The 12,004-nt window shown below is 49.8% G+C and overlaps 1 protein-coding gene across 3 annotated transcripts in view; it reads right to left on the reverse strand.

Moving 5' to 3' along the window:
- LOC311514133 (uncharacterized protein) overlaps positions 1 to 8,452 on the reverse strand; it is a 34,881-nt gene extending 26,429 nt beyond the window's left edge. For 2 of the 3 annotated variants that reach the window (XM_084616546.1, XM_084616545.1), the window contains exon 1: positions 8,274 to 8,450. The gene's annotated coding sequence lies outside the window, so the exon portion shown is untranslated. Of the gene's footprint in view, positions 1 to 8,273 lie in introns of all 3 variants that reach the window. The other variant, XR_014709829.1, reaches the window with a different exon arrangement.
- Positions 8,453 to 12,004: the final 3,552 nt, after the last annotated feature.

Here is a 12,004-nt window from a genome sequence, read left to right on the forward strand (position 1 = left end):
TGAGGGAAGAATGAAAAAATTGGGTTTGTTTAGTCTGGAAAAGAGAAGACTGAGAGGGGACATGAGAACAGTTTTGAAGTACATACAAGGAAGAAGGAGAAAAATTGTTCTTCTTAACCTCTGAGGATAGGACAAGAAGCAATGGGCTTAAATTGCAGCAAGGGAGGTTTAGATTGGACATTAGGAAAAACTTCCTAACTGTCAGGGTGGCTAAGCACTGTAATAAATTGCCAAGGGAGGTTGTGGAATCTCTATCATTGGAGATTTTTTAAGAGCAGGTTAGACAAACACCTTTCAGGGATGGTCTTGAAAATACTTAGTCCTGCCATGCGTGCAGGGGACTGGACTAGATGACCTCTTGAGGTCCCTTCCAGTCCTATGATTTTATAGTTACAAAAACAATGAAAACACACATCTAAAACTTAATCTAGCAAAATACAGTCTTTATGCAAGATGGTTTCTTTCACCCTCTCCACACTCCATGCACCCTGCTTCATCTCCTTCCTAGCCTTTTATGGGCCAGGCTGGCGAGGGATCAGAGTGCCTGCTTTCTTCGACTCGGTAAGGTTAAGGATAAACATAGTCTCTCTCTGTTCCTTCCCCACAGGGATCTCTGCGTCTGAAGTCAGCAAAGCCACCTGAAGATTCAGTCTCCTGTATCTCTCTGGGTGCAGGAGCCATGTTAGTTCTCCGTCTCCTGAGTTCAGGCTCAGGAGAACCCCTGTTGGTCTAGCTTGAAGCTTTAGGTAAGCGGAAGCAACCCCCCATTCCTTTGTCTAGGACACACCTGTGCGTCACTGTTCCCTAGGGAGGCTGTCTTTGTGTTAAACATGTTCTAGTGACAGCATACAGAGGAAATTCAGAATGTCACATCTAAGGTTAGCACATGCATTTTACAGTGATATTAATAACCAGCGTGTTGTTAGCTTCCACATGATACCTCACGGGCATATTTTATACAAACAATATTGCAGTAATTGTAGTAGAAAGAGAACGTGAGACTTAAGCCCTTGTATTAGAGGCCTGAACTAACGTAGTAGTCAAAACTTTGCTGATATAAAGTAAAGTTAAGGTGTGAGCAAGAGGCAGGTCCTGCTCACAGAATATGGCAAGAACAGGGTTGATATTGCAGAAACACATATTCCTAAGTAGTAGCAGGCACAAGAATATACACACAAACACATTCCAGAAAGGTGGTACCAGCACACCCCGATACCAGCACATTCACCAGAGATAACAGAAACACGCTGACCCATCTTAAGGATAAGGTCAGGATGACAGCATGATGGATAGAGAGGTTTTGATCAAACCAACAGGTACTAGGCAATGGGTGGCACCCAGATATGTCAAGGGCAACACGTAAATTGTTTGTACTGGTGTATAAATGTTTATCTCAGAGGGAGTGTCTTCGGCCAGCCGAGGGGGAATCGAAAGTCCTGCCACTGACTGAACTGCATCCATTTACACGGGTATAACCATAGACATTGATCTGGGGAGCTAGGATCGTGCTTCACTGACAATAAACCTGACCAAGTGCCTTCACACCTGAACAGATTTTGTGGTCATTGGGTGGTTCACTCAAGATCCGCTGTGCCAGCTGTCTGCACAGAGCTGGGGCACCACACAGGGAAAAAATACACATGCAGCCAAACATACAAAATACAAAATACACATGCAGCCACACTGGTGACCCCAATCGCTGATCTGATATGTGTTAGGGAACCCCCCTAACCTCTCCTGGAAAATCCCCACAAAGTTTTAGAAGGCATGGATGTGCTGGGTTGCTAGCAAAAGAGGTCCATATGAATTTAAAAAAATATAGTGGGGAAGAAACATGCAATGGAATTTGTAAGACTAGGGCAGACTGTAGCCTTGAAAGGTAGAAAATTGCAAACTATAACCATGGCTGTTAAATGGCTAAGATAACATGCCACAAAATTGGTGGGGCAAATAACAGAAACAAAGAAAGAGTTAAAAAAAGCAGGAGAAGCCACAGAGCTCTGGAACACTCCTGCTCTCCTAGCAGGGTGGCAAGCAGTCCAGAGACAGCAAGCATGGGAACAAAATAAAACACTGGAAACAGAGGTAAAAAACCTACAAAAAAAGAGACGTGCTGTCCCCTGTTATAAATATTGGTGGCCAACAGCAGGCTTCAGGTAGCTACCCTGTGCCTGAAGAATGGGGACAGAAATGGAAAAAGGTGGCCATAGCAAAATTAAAAAAGGAATCACTGCATAATAACCACCACCATATGGTAAAAGCCAGTTTCCAGAAAAACTTAAGCAAAGACCTAGACTGGTGCCTATCAGAGTGGGAGTGCACAGGAGGGAGAAGTAGCAAACAATACTTTCACTGGATTGGTAAATCAGATGAAGGGGAAAAATGGAACAGTTCATAGAGCACTTTAGAAGACAAGAGCTGTAACTTGATTGCAGGGGAGTAAATAAAGAAGAATTTCAAAGTGAAAAACCAAAACTGAGCCAGTGAATACCGAGAATTAATGCATTAACACTTGGAGTTGCCCAAAAACAGTTAACTGCAGCAAAAAAGGGCATTCCTGCAATTCATTTGGCATACACACAAAAGCAACATACACTGAGGGAACAACTTCAGGTTTTGCCGGAGCAGGTAACGACCCCCACTCTCCTCTCAGAGCCAGGATAAAAATCCGGGATGTGGGTTCCCAACTGCTTTAACCAACTGATCCACACTCTTCGCTCAGAGCTAAAAATATAACCTTCTTTTTATTTTTACATACCGGTTAAGTTTTCCTTTATATCCTTGCTCAGTTTGCTAAACTCACTGCTGCTGCTGTACTTTAAGATACCTTGATAGAGTTAATCTCTCTTGACTCAGGTGCTTTTTCGACAATAAACCTGCCTGGGTGCCTTTTTACCTTACCAGATTTTGTGGTCACTGAGCAGTTTGCTTGAGATCTGCTGTGCCAGCTGTCTCTGCAGAGCTGGGACGGCATATGGAGGGAACACACACACGCAGCCAAACATCTGACTACAGTAGTGTGCAGGTGAATACAGGGGTGCTAGGATCACACCCACTCCTTGTGTTTTCTACCCCAGCCCCCACTGCCCACAGCCCGTCTCGCTACCCCCAGATTTCCTGTTCCCCAACCACCTTCTACCCCCCCACTCCCACTGTTCCTTGTTCCTGACTCCCAGCAGCTCCAGCCAAAAAGTGTCCCTTCCCTCCCTCCCATTGTTAGCACCCCCACTTTCTGGAGCACCCGCTGCCCGGCACCCACCTCCCTTTACTTCCACCCCCACCACCAACCCAGCCTGACCCAGACCCTACCATTGCTCTCAGCCCTGCATAGTAAACCACCTTCCGAGAGACCCTGCTCCAGGGAATCCCTCTTCCCCAGTCCCCCCAGCTCACAGAAGGTTTTTGTCCCAAACCTTCCACACCACCGCCTGCTATCACCCATCACCTCCCAGCTCTCCAAATCCTTCCCTTCCATTGCCCGCATCTGGGGGTTGGCACCACCATATTGCATGACAGACAATTGTCAAAATTACTGTACTTAATGACAGACATTGGGGGGGTTAGGTCATTCAATTTTTTAAACATTACCACGGACCTCACAATTTTTACTACATTGCCTGACTGCTGACCACATCCTGCCCATTATTTATTATTTCAATCACTGTTGCATTTAGTAACCCCAGTCATGGACTGGGATCCCAATGTGCTGCACAATCTACAAACCGAGGACAAAAGCACAGTCCCTGCCCCGAAGAGCTGACACCATAAAACTAAGACAACCGACTCCTGGATACAGACAGACACGGGGAGGAGTAAAAGGAAACAACGTTGGTCACTATGATAGGCAGTGGTTTCAGCAACACCAGTGGCCTAGAGCAGTGGTTCTCAAAGCCGGTCCGCCGCTTGTTCAGGGAAAGTGCCTGGTGGGCCGGACCGGTTTGTTTACCTGCCGCGTCCGCAGGTTCAGCCAATCATGGCTCCCACTGGCAAACATAGTACCTATCTTTCAACAAAAACAATGAGGAGTCGAAAGCTTATGCCCAAATAAATTTGTTAGTCTCAAAGGTGCCACAAGGACTCCTCATTGTTTTTGCTGATACAGACTAACACAGCTACCACTCTGAAACCTATCTTTAAACAGAGGAACAAAAAGGACCTGGGGATTTATAAACCACTCAGCCTACATTTGATACCTGAAAAGATATTGAAACAAATTCTTAAACTATCAGTTGCTAAGCACCTACAGGAAAATAGGGGTAGAAGTTATAGTCAGCATGGATTTTTCAAGAACAAATAGTGCCAAACCAACTAACTTCCTTCTTTGACAGTCTTACTGACCTAGTGGATGCGGGGGAGGAGTAGAAATGATAGATTTTCATTTCACTAAGATGGTTCAATGGTAGAATTTGCACCTGCCATGCAGGAAACCTGGGTTTCATTCTTGGCCTGTGAAAATTGGAGCTTTATTACCTAAACAAATTCTGATATTAAAGTGTGTCAGAGAGGAGGGTTTCTGTTTGTGTGTACTACACTTAGGAAGACAAACTCAAATGCACAAGTACACAATGGGAAGTAACTGCCCATAGTTCTGCTGAAAAGGCTCTGCGGTTGCAGAAAATCACAAATTGAATCTGAGTCAAATATATGATCCAGTTGCAAAGAAAGCTAATATCATCCTGCAGTGTATAATATGAGTGTTGTATGTAAGGCATAAGAGAGAACTGTCCCATTTGATTTAGCACTGGTGAGGCCTCAGCTGGAGCACTGTGTCCAGTTCGGGGTGCCACACTTCAAAAATATGTGGTCAAATTGGAGAGAGTCCAGAGGAGAGCAACAAAAGTGATAAAAGGCTCAAAAAACCTAAGCTATGAGGAAAAGTTAAAAAACTGGACATGTTCAGTCTTGAGAAAAGCCCCCAGGGCCTCTGCCAATCTGCCCTGGAGGAAAATTCCTTCCCTACCCCAAATATGGCGATCAGCTAAACCCTGAGCATGTGGGCAAGACTCACTAGCCAGACACCCAGGAAAGAATTCTCTGTAGTAACTCAGATCCCACCCCACCTAACATCCCATCACAGGCCATTGGACATATTTACCACTAATAGTCAAAGATCAATTAATTACCAAAATTAGGTTATCCCATCATGCCATCCCCTCCATAAACTTATCAAGCTTAGTCTTGAAGCCAGATATGTCTTTTGCCCCCACTGCTCCCCTTGGAACGCTGTTCCAGAACTTCACTCCTCTGATAGTTAGAAACCTTTAGCTAATTTCAAGTCTAAACTTCCTGGTGGCCAGTTTATATCCATTTGTTCTTGTGTCCACATTGGTACTGAGCTTAAACAATTCCTCTCCCTCCCTGGTATTTATCCCTTTGATATATTTATAGAGAGCAATCATATCTCCTCTCAGCCTTCTTTTGGTTAGGCTAAATAAGCCAAGCTCCTTGAGTCTCCTTTCATAAGACAGGTTTCAGAGTAGCAGCCCTGTTAGTCTGTATCCGCAAAAAGAAAAGGAGGACTTGTGGCACCTTAGAGACTAACCAATTTATTTGAGCATAAGCTTTCGTGAGTTACAGCTCATTTGCTGCCTCCCCCTTCAGCACCCCCATCCAGGACTCAAATAGGTCCTTGGGCTTGCTGTGAAAAGTGATATCTGTTAATATTACAGCACCCTTTAGTTACCTGGGAGGCTATGAAAAGGGATAAGTGATATTAACAAACATACAAGTATCACTTTTCACAGATAGCTAGTAAGTCTGCTGTTAAAAGTGATATTTGCATGTTTGTTAATATCACTTTTCTCAGGCAGCCCCAGAACCCATTAAGCCCTGGAAGGGGGGGGGGTGAGGGGGGAACACGAAGGAGAGACAGCAGGGGCCAGAGGTGATGGTGGGATGGATGTGAGGCCAGGAAAGCAGCAGGGTCCGGGGCGGGGTGGGGGGCATGCAGTAGATACGGGGCCCTGAGAGGCAGTGGCAGCCAGAGGCGATGGGGGTGGGTGATGAGCCCCACTATTGCATGGCCAGAGCCAGGGCCTGGTGTCTGCTGCCATGTGGCCAGGACCAGGGGTTGGTGTCAGCAGCCAGAGCCTGGACCCAGGGACAGAAACAGGGTGGCTGGAGCCAGCAATCGGAGCCTGTGTTGTGGGTCAGAGCCCGGGGCCAGTGCCTGCAACCGCACGGCCAGTGCCCAGAGCTGGGTACCAGAGTCCAGGGGTGTGAGGCTGGAGCCTCGCTGCTGCACAGCCAGGGCCAGGGGTCAGCACCCAAGGCCAGCTCCCGCCACCGCATGGCTGGAGCCCGGGAACTGAGCTGTGGGTTGGTGCTTGCTGCCATGCAGCTGGGGCAGGAGATCAGCACCAGGGGGTGGGGCCACGTGGCCAGAGACCGAGGCCAGCACCCGCCACCGCACGGCCAAAACTGGGTGCCAGAGGCCAAATGAAGCTCCATAGCCAGAGCCAGGGGTTGGCGCCCAAAGCCCTGTGGTTGGAGCCCATGGCCATGCAGCTGTGGCCGGGGGCCATCGGTGCCTGTGGCCAGCATTTGCCACTGCGCAGCCAGAGCCTGGGACTGGACGTGGAAGCCAGCACCTGCTGCCGCACAGCTGGAACCAGGGGTCAGAGGCTGAAGCCCCACAGCGGCATGGCCAGAGCCGCATGGCCAGAGCCAGGGGGCGGTCAGTACCCGCTGCCCTGCGGTCAGAGCTTGGGGCCACCCGGCCAGGTTCCTGAGGTTGTCATGGCTGCAGGAAAAGCCCCAGATGTCTGCATTTGAGAAACGTCCTAGGCTAGGGAGCTGGGGAGAGCTGGCTGGAGCCTCTCTATCATTCGTTCATGAGTGGCTGAGGAGAAGCCTTCATGTAATTGCAACTGGGTGTGTCCCTGCCTGTGTAAAGGTCTGCGTGAGTAGTCTGCAGTTTGTCTCAGCCTCACAGTGTGAGAAGGGGCCCAGATGGGTATGTCAGAGGGCTCAGCAGTAGCCCAGTTCCAAGTTACACCCTGGGGAAGTCCGTCACAGAGACCATTCGTCATGGGATTTGGGATACTTCTGTTCATAGTCATAGAGTTTAAAGCCAGAAGGTGCCCCCAGATCATCTGGTCTGACTTCCTCTGTCTCACAGGCACCTGCATGCTAAACCCAACCACGGAGCATGCGAACAAGTACCTGAGGGGGAGAGTCCTCACTGACCCACTCCAACCCAGACAGGCTGCGTAGCCTGCTGAGGTGAGTCAAGGGGTGGAGGTGGCGCTCCCTCCCTGGACCCTGCCATGCGGAGGTGGCTCAAGCCGTGCTGGCCCCTGCCCCACCCCAAAGAGAAGTCAAACTATGCCTATGCCCAAGACCCCTGCCCCAAGTTTTTAAAGGATGTCGAGGGGGGGCCTCAGCGGGTGGAATACGGATCGGGAAGGCTGCCGGGGAGGGGGCAGCAGCAGGAAATGGGCAGGTGACTGGCAGCTGGTGGCTTGTGGGTCTTGCACTGGGCAGATTGGAAGACAAGAGCTGGGACTGGTCACTCCGCTGGTGACACTTGCTCCTGCCTTTCACTGCTCTGCCCCTGCCAGGCCCTGTTGCTGGCAGAGAGCGGCCGCCCCGTCCCCACCCCAGAGACGGCCGTGTCTCAGCTCTCCCACGACGCACCCACTGACCGGATCCCCATCTGGGGAATGACTCAGGGCAACAATTGGTCACCTACACAAGGACAAACTGCTGCCGATAAAATGGGTGGGAAAACACCCCAAAACTGAGGAGATTTTAAATTGATATTTGAGAATGGAACAGAAGACAGGATAAAATCTCAGGAGGAGAGAAAGGTGGGCAAAACAACATGGATTTTAGACCCCATTTGGTCATTTTTTATCAATATTTGAGAGCAAAGCAGCAAAATCAGACAGGAGGCCCTTACTCCCCTCCCCCCTGCAATCTCCTACCTGCCCAGAGACAGTTCAATTGCCCCCAGTTCACACGGTCTGTCCCCTCCCTCCATCTCTGGCTCATTTTTCATCCCTCCCTTCCCGGCCCCTGCAGCCGCAGACACACGAAGGGGAACCCCACTGGGGCCCGGTCTCTTGCCCCATCTGACCCCCCCCCCCCGTGCCTCTGGGGCAGCCCCTGGCTGGAGCCAGGGGCGGGGGGGGCAGCAGGGTCACTGGTGTGAACACAGCTCGGGGCCCGCCCCAGGTGCGGGAACAACCCGGGGGCCGGTTCCCAGGGGCGGGGGGACCGGGGCCCCCTTGTGCAGAGGCGTCTCCCCCCCCCGGCCCTTGGTTAATTACCTGCAGGCTGCGGCCCGGGGCTGCCCAGGGGGCTGGTCCCAGCTGGGGAACGTCCCCCCCGGCCGGGCAGGGGGGGCGTTAATGACCCCCAGCACAAACCCCATGGGGGGAGCAGCGCCTTGCATTGCCCAGCCCGGAGCTGCCGCAGGATTTTCCTGCCTCCGCCCCCAGCTGCTCCAGCCCCTTCCCGGGTCTCCTGCAAACACCCGCGCGGGCTGCAGTGCGAGCCCCAGCCCGCACTGAGCATGCGCAGTGTCAACTGCTGAAGGCACTGCCCTTGACCCTGCCCTTCCTTGGCATCAGAGTCTGGAGTCAGTTTTTTACAGGGGTTAAAAAGGGGCCAAGGGGGCAAATCGGAGCAGGGGGCGGAAATTGACTGGTCGGGGGGGTCAAGTAGCTGGAGGCAGGGTTAGGAGAGGGACTCAATCAGGGATGGGGGTGGAGGAGCAGGGGTTAAGCCCAGGGGTGAGGTGCTGCCAGAGGGTAAAACCCTGGCCCAGGCAGGGGCAGAGGGGATAACGGTTACCCCAGGGGCCTGAGACACTTGTGTTTGCAAAAATAGGGCAAGGGGATTTTTTTATTTCCCCTCCCCCAGACAGCACCTCTCAGCATGGGCCTCCCAGGGCTAGGTTCTTAAAGGCCCAGACATCCCAATGCCTGGTCACTGCAGGTACTCTGTCTGATGTGACCTATGGAGGGGCTGCAGGAGACTTAATTCAGCGAAACAGAGACTTCCCTACACCTCTCCACCCCTGAATTTCTCCAACCCCCCCCCCAAGTGGTCAACTAGTTACATGCAGTGTTGCCAATTTAGTGATTGGTTGGAAATTTGAATTGAAATTGAAACATTAATACACACTTTAAAAGCATATACAGTGTATGATAAAATACTTGTACCTGAAAACATATAACATGTTTGAAAAGTATGAACGAAGACTAGCTTCCTCACACAGCTGTTGTTTTTTCTGACAATGTTGGTGCATTGGTTTTCGTAATGTTGACCAACCTTATAATTTAAAATTATGATTTGTAAGCTAGGTCTGAATGAACTTTCCCCTGAGAGCTAGTGATGAGCCAGGGGTTGGGGGAAGGCTTCAGGACCAGACTGTATTTACATGAACTCTGCCTAGTTACCTTCTCTGCCTAGTTTCAGAGTAACAGCCGTGTTAGTCTGTATTCGCAAAAAGAAAAGGAGTACTTGTGGCACCTTAGAGACTAACCAATTTATTTGAGCATAAGCTTTCGTGAGCTACAGCTCACTTCATCGGATGCATACTGTGGAAACTGCAGAAGACATTATATACACAGAGACCATGAAACAATACCTCCTCCCACCCCACTCTCCTGCTGGTAATAGCTTATCTAAAGTGATCACTCTCCTTACAATGTGTATGATAATCAAGTTGGGCCATTTCCAGCACAAATCCAGGTTTTCTCACCCTCCGCCCCCCCCCCCCCCCCACCCACAAACTCACTCTCCTGCTGGTAATAGCCCATCCAAAGTGACCACTCTCTTTACAATGTGTATGATAATCAAGGTGGGCCATTTCCAGCACAAATCCAGGTTTTCTCACCCCCCTCCCCCCCACACACAAACTCACTCTGCTGCTGGCAATAGCTCATCCAAACTGACCACTCTCCTTACAATGTGTATGATAATCAAGGTGGGCCATTTCCAGCATAAATCCAAGTTTAACCAGAACGTCTGGGGGGGGGGGTAAGGAAAAAACAAGGGGAAATAGGCTACCTTGCATAATGACTTAGCCACTCCCAGTCTCTATTTAAGCCTAAATTAATAGTATCCAATTTGCAAATGAATTCCAATTCAGCAGTTTCTCGCTGGAGTCTGGATTTGAAGTTTTTTTGTTGTAAGATAGCAACCTTCATGTCTGTAATTGCGTGACCAGAGAGATTGAAGTGTTCTCCGACTGATTTATGAATGTTATAATTCTTGACATCTGATCTGTGTCCATTTATTCTTTTGCGTAGAGACTGTCCAGTTTGACCAATGTACATGGCAGAGGGGCATTGCTGGCACATGATGGCATATATCACATTGGTGGATGTGCAGGTGAACGAGCCTCTGATAGTGTGGCTGATGTTATTAGGCCCTGCGATGGTGTCCCCTGAATAGATATGTGGGCACCGTTGGCAACGGGCTTTGTTGCAAGGATAGGTTCCTGGGTTAGTGGTTCTGCTGTGTGGTGTGTGGTTGCTGGTGAGTATTTGCTTCAGGTTGGGGGGCTGTCTGTAGGCAAGGACTGGCCTGTCTCCCAAGATTTATGAGAGTGTTGGGTCATCCTTCAGGATAGGTTGTAGATCCTTAATAATATGTTGGAGGGGTTTTAGTTGGGGGCTGAAGGTGACGGCTAGTGGCGTTCTGTTATTTTCTTTGTTAGGCCTGTCCTGTAGTAGGTGACTTCTGGGAACTCTTCTGGCTCTATCAATCTGTTTCTTCACTTCTGCAGGTGGGTATTGTAGTTGTAAGAATGCTTGATAGAGATCTTGTAGGTGTTTGTCTCTGTCTGAGGGGTAACACAGAGACAGTTTTATAAAAAGCCAAACCCTCCCCTCCTCAGCCAGCCAAGGAGCTGGGGAAAATGTAACGGGCAGCAGAGACCACGGAAACAATTAAGTAACAGCAAACCCATCAGCAAGGTGCCTGAGTAGTTAAAGCAATGGGCTGCGCTGCTAATGTGGCGCAATCCTTACTGGCCTCTTTTATCCTTCTCCCATCTCTCCCCAACAACCATTTTCTCCTTCAGTTCAGTGACAGCCCCACACGCATTACCTCCATCTCACAAAGTGCAGGTCCACACATAAGCACTGCACCAGTGCAGCTGCACCATCCTAGCGCTTCAGTGGAGACTCTATCTACGTTGATGTGAGGGCTTCTCCCCTCCACCATCTCAAGCTATGTTGACGTTAGAAGCCCTCCTGTTGACAGAGCGCTGTCTACCCCAGGGGTTAGGTTGGTGTAACTGCATTGCTCAAGGGGGTGGATTTCTTACACCCCTGTACAATCTGTAATTATACCAACCTAATTTTGTAGCATAGACCTGGCCCCAAGTGAAGCTTGTTGGGCCCAGGTGGGGGCTGGGAGGGAGTTAGGTGTGGGAGGGCTTAAATTATACTGCCAGGCACAAATAATAAAGGTGCTGAAAGTGTGGGAGTTGTACGTGGATAGGCTAGTGTTCCAGTCCCCTAGCAGACAACCCCATCACTGTGGGACAGGGGCACATCTCAGCTCTCAAACGGCACATTGTGGCTGCAAGAATCTGTGGGCAGCTCTTTCATTTACACTGAGGTTTCAGTCCTGTTTTGTGCACCATGTTTGAGAATGAAAATCATAAACCACCTTTCTAAATAACGAATGCAGCAGGACATGTTATTGTCCCTGCCACAAAGGAGACAGACCAATGGAGAAATGCCGTGAGGTTTAGGGTAATACTTCACTGCGCTTTTACCATTTACACCTGCTAAACTCCCTCCCCACCCTGTGGGGTCCCGGAGCCCAGTATCAATCCTGAGGCGAGATGCCTACACGGCAACATTATAGCCCCATTGCCAAAGCCAGGCGTGGGTGTTTCACTGCAGTGTGACTATACCCTCACATTAATTCTACACTGCGATGAGACCACCCAGGGCACCTGTCTCAAGGCCCGGGGCAGCTGGCTCAGGCCTGTGGGGCTGGGGCTGCAACATGGTGGTTTGAGCATTGGCCTGCTAAA

This window comes from Lepidochelys olivacea, assembly GCF_965140295.1.
Source record: "Lepidochelys olivacea isolate rLepOli2 genome assembly, chromosome: 28".
Taxonomy (NCBI): domain Eukaryota; kingdom Metazoa; phylum Chordata; order Testudines; family Cheloniidae; genus Lepidochelys; species Lepidochelys olivacea.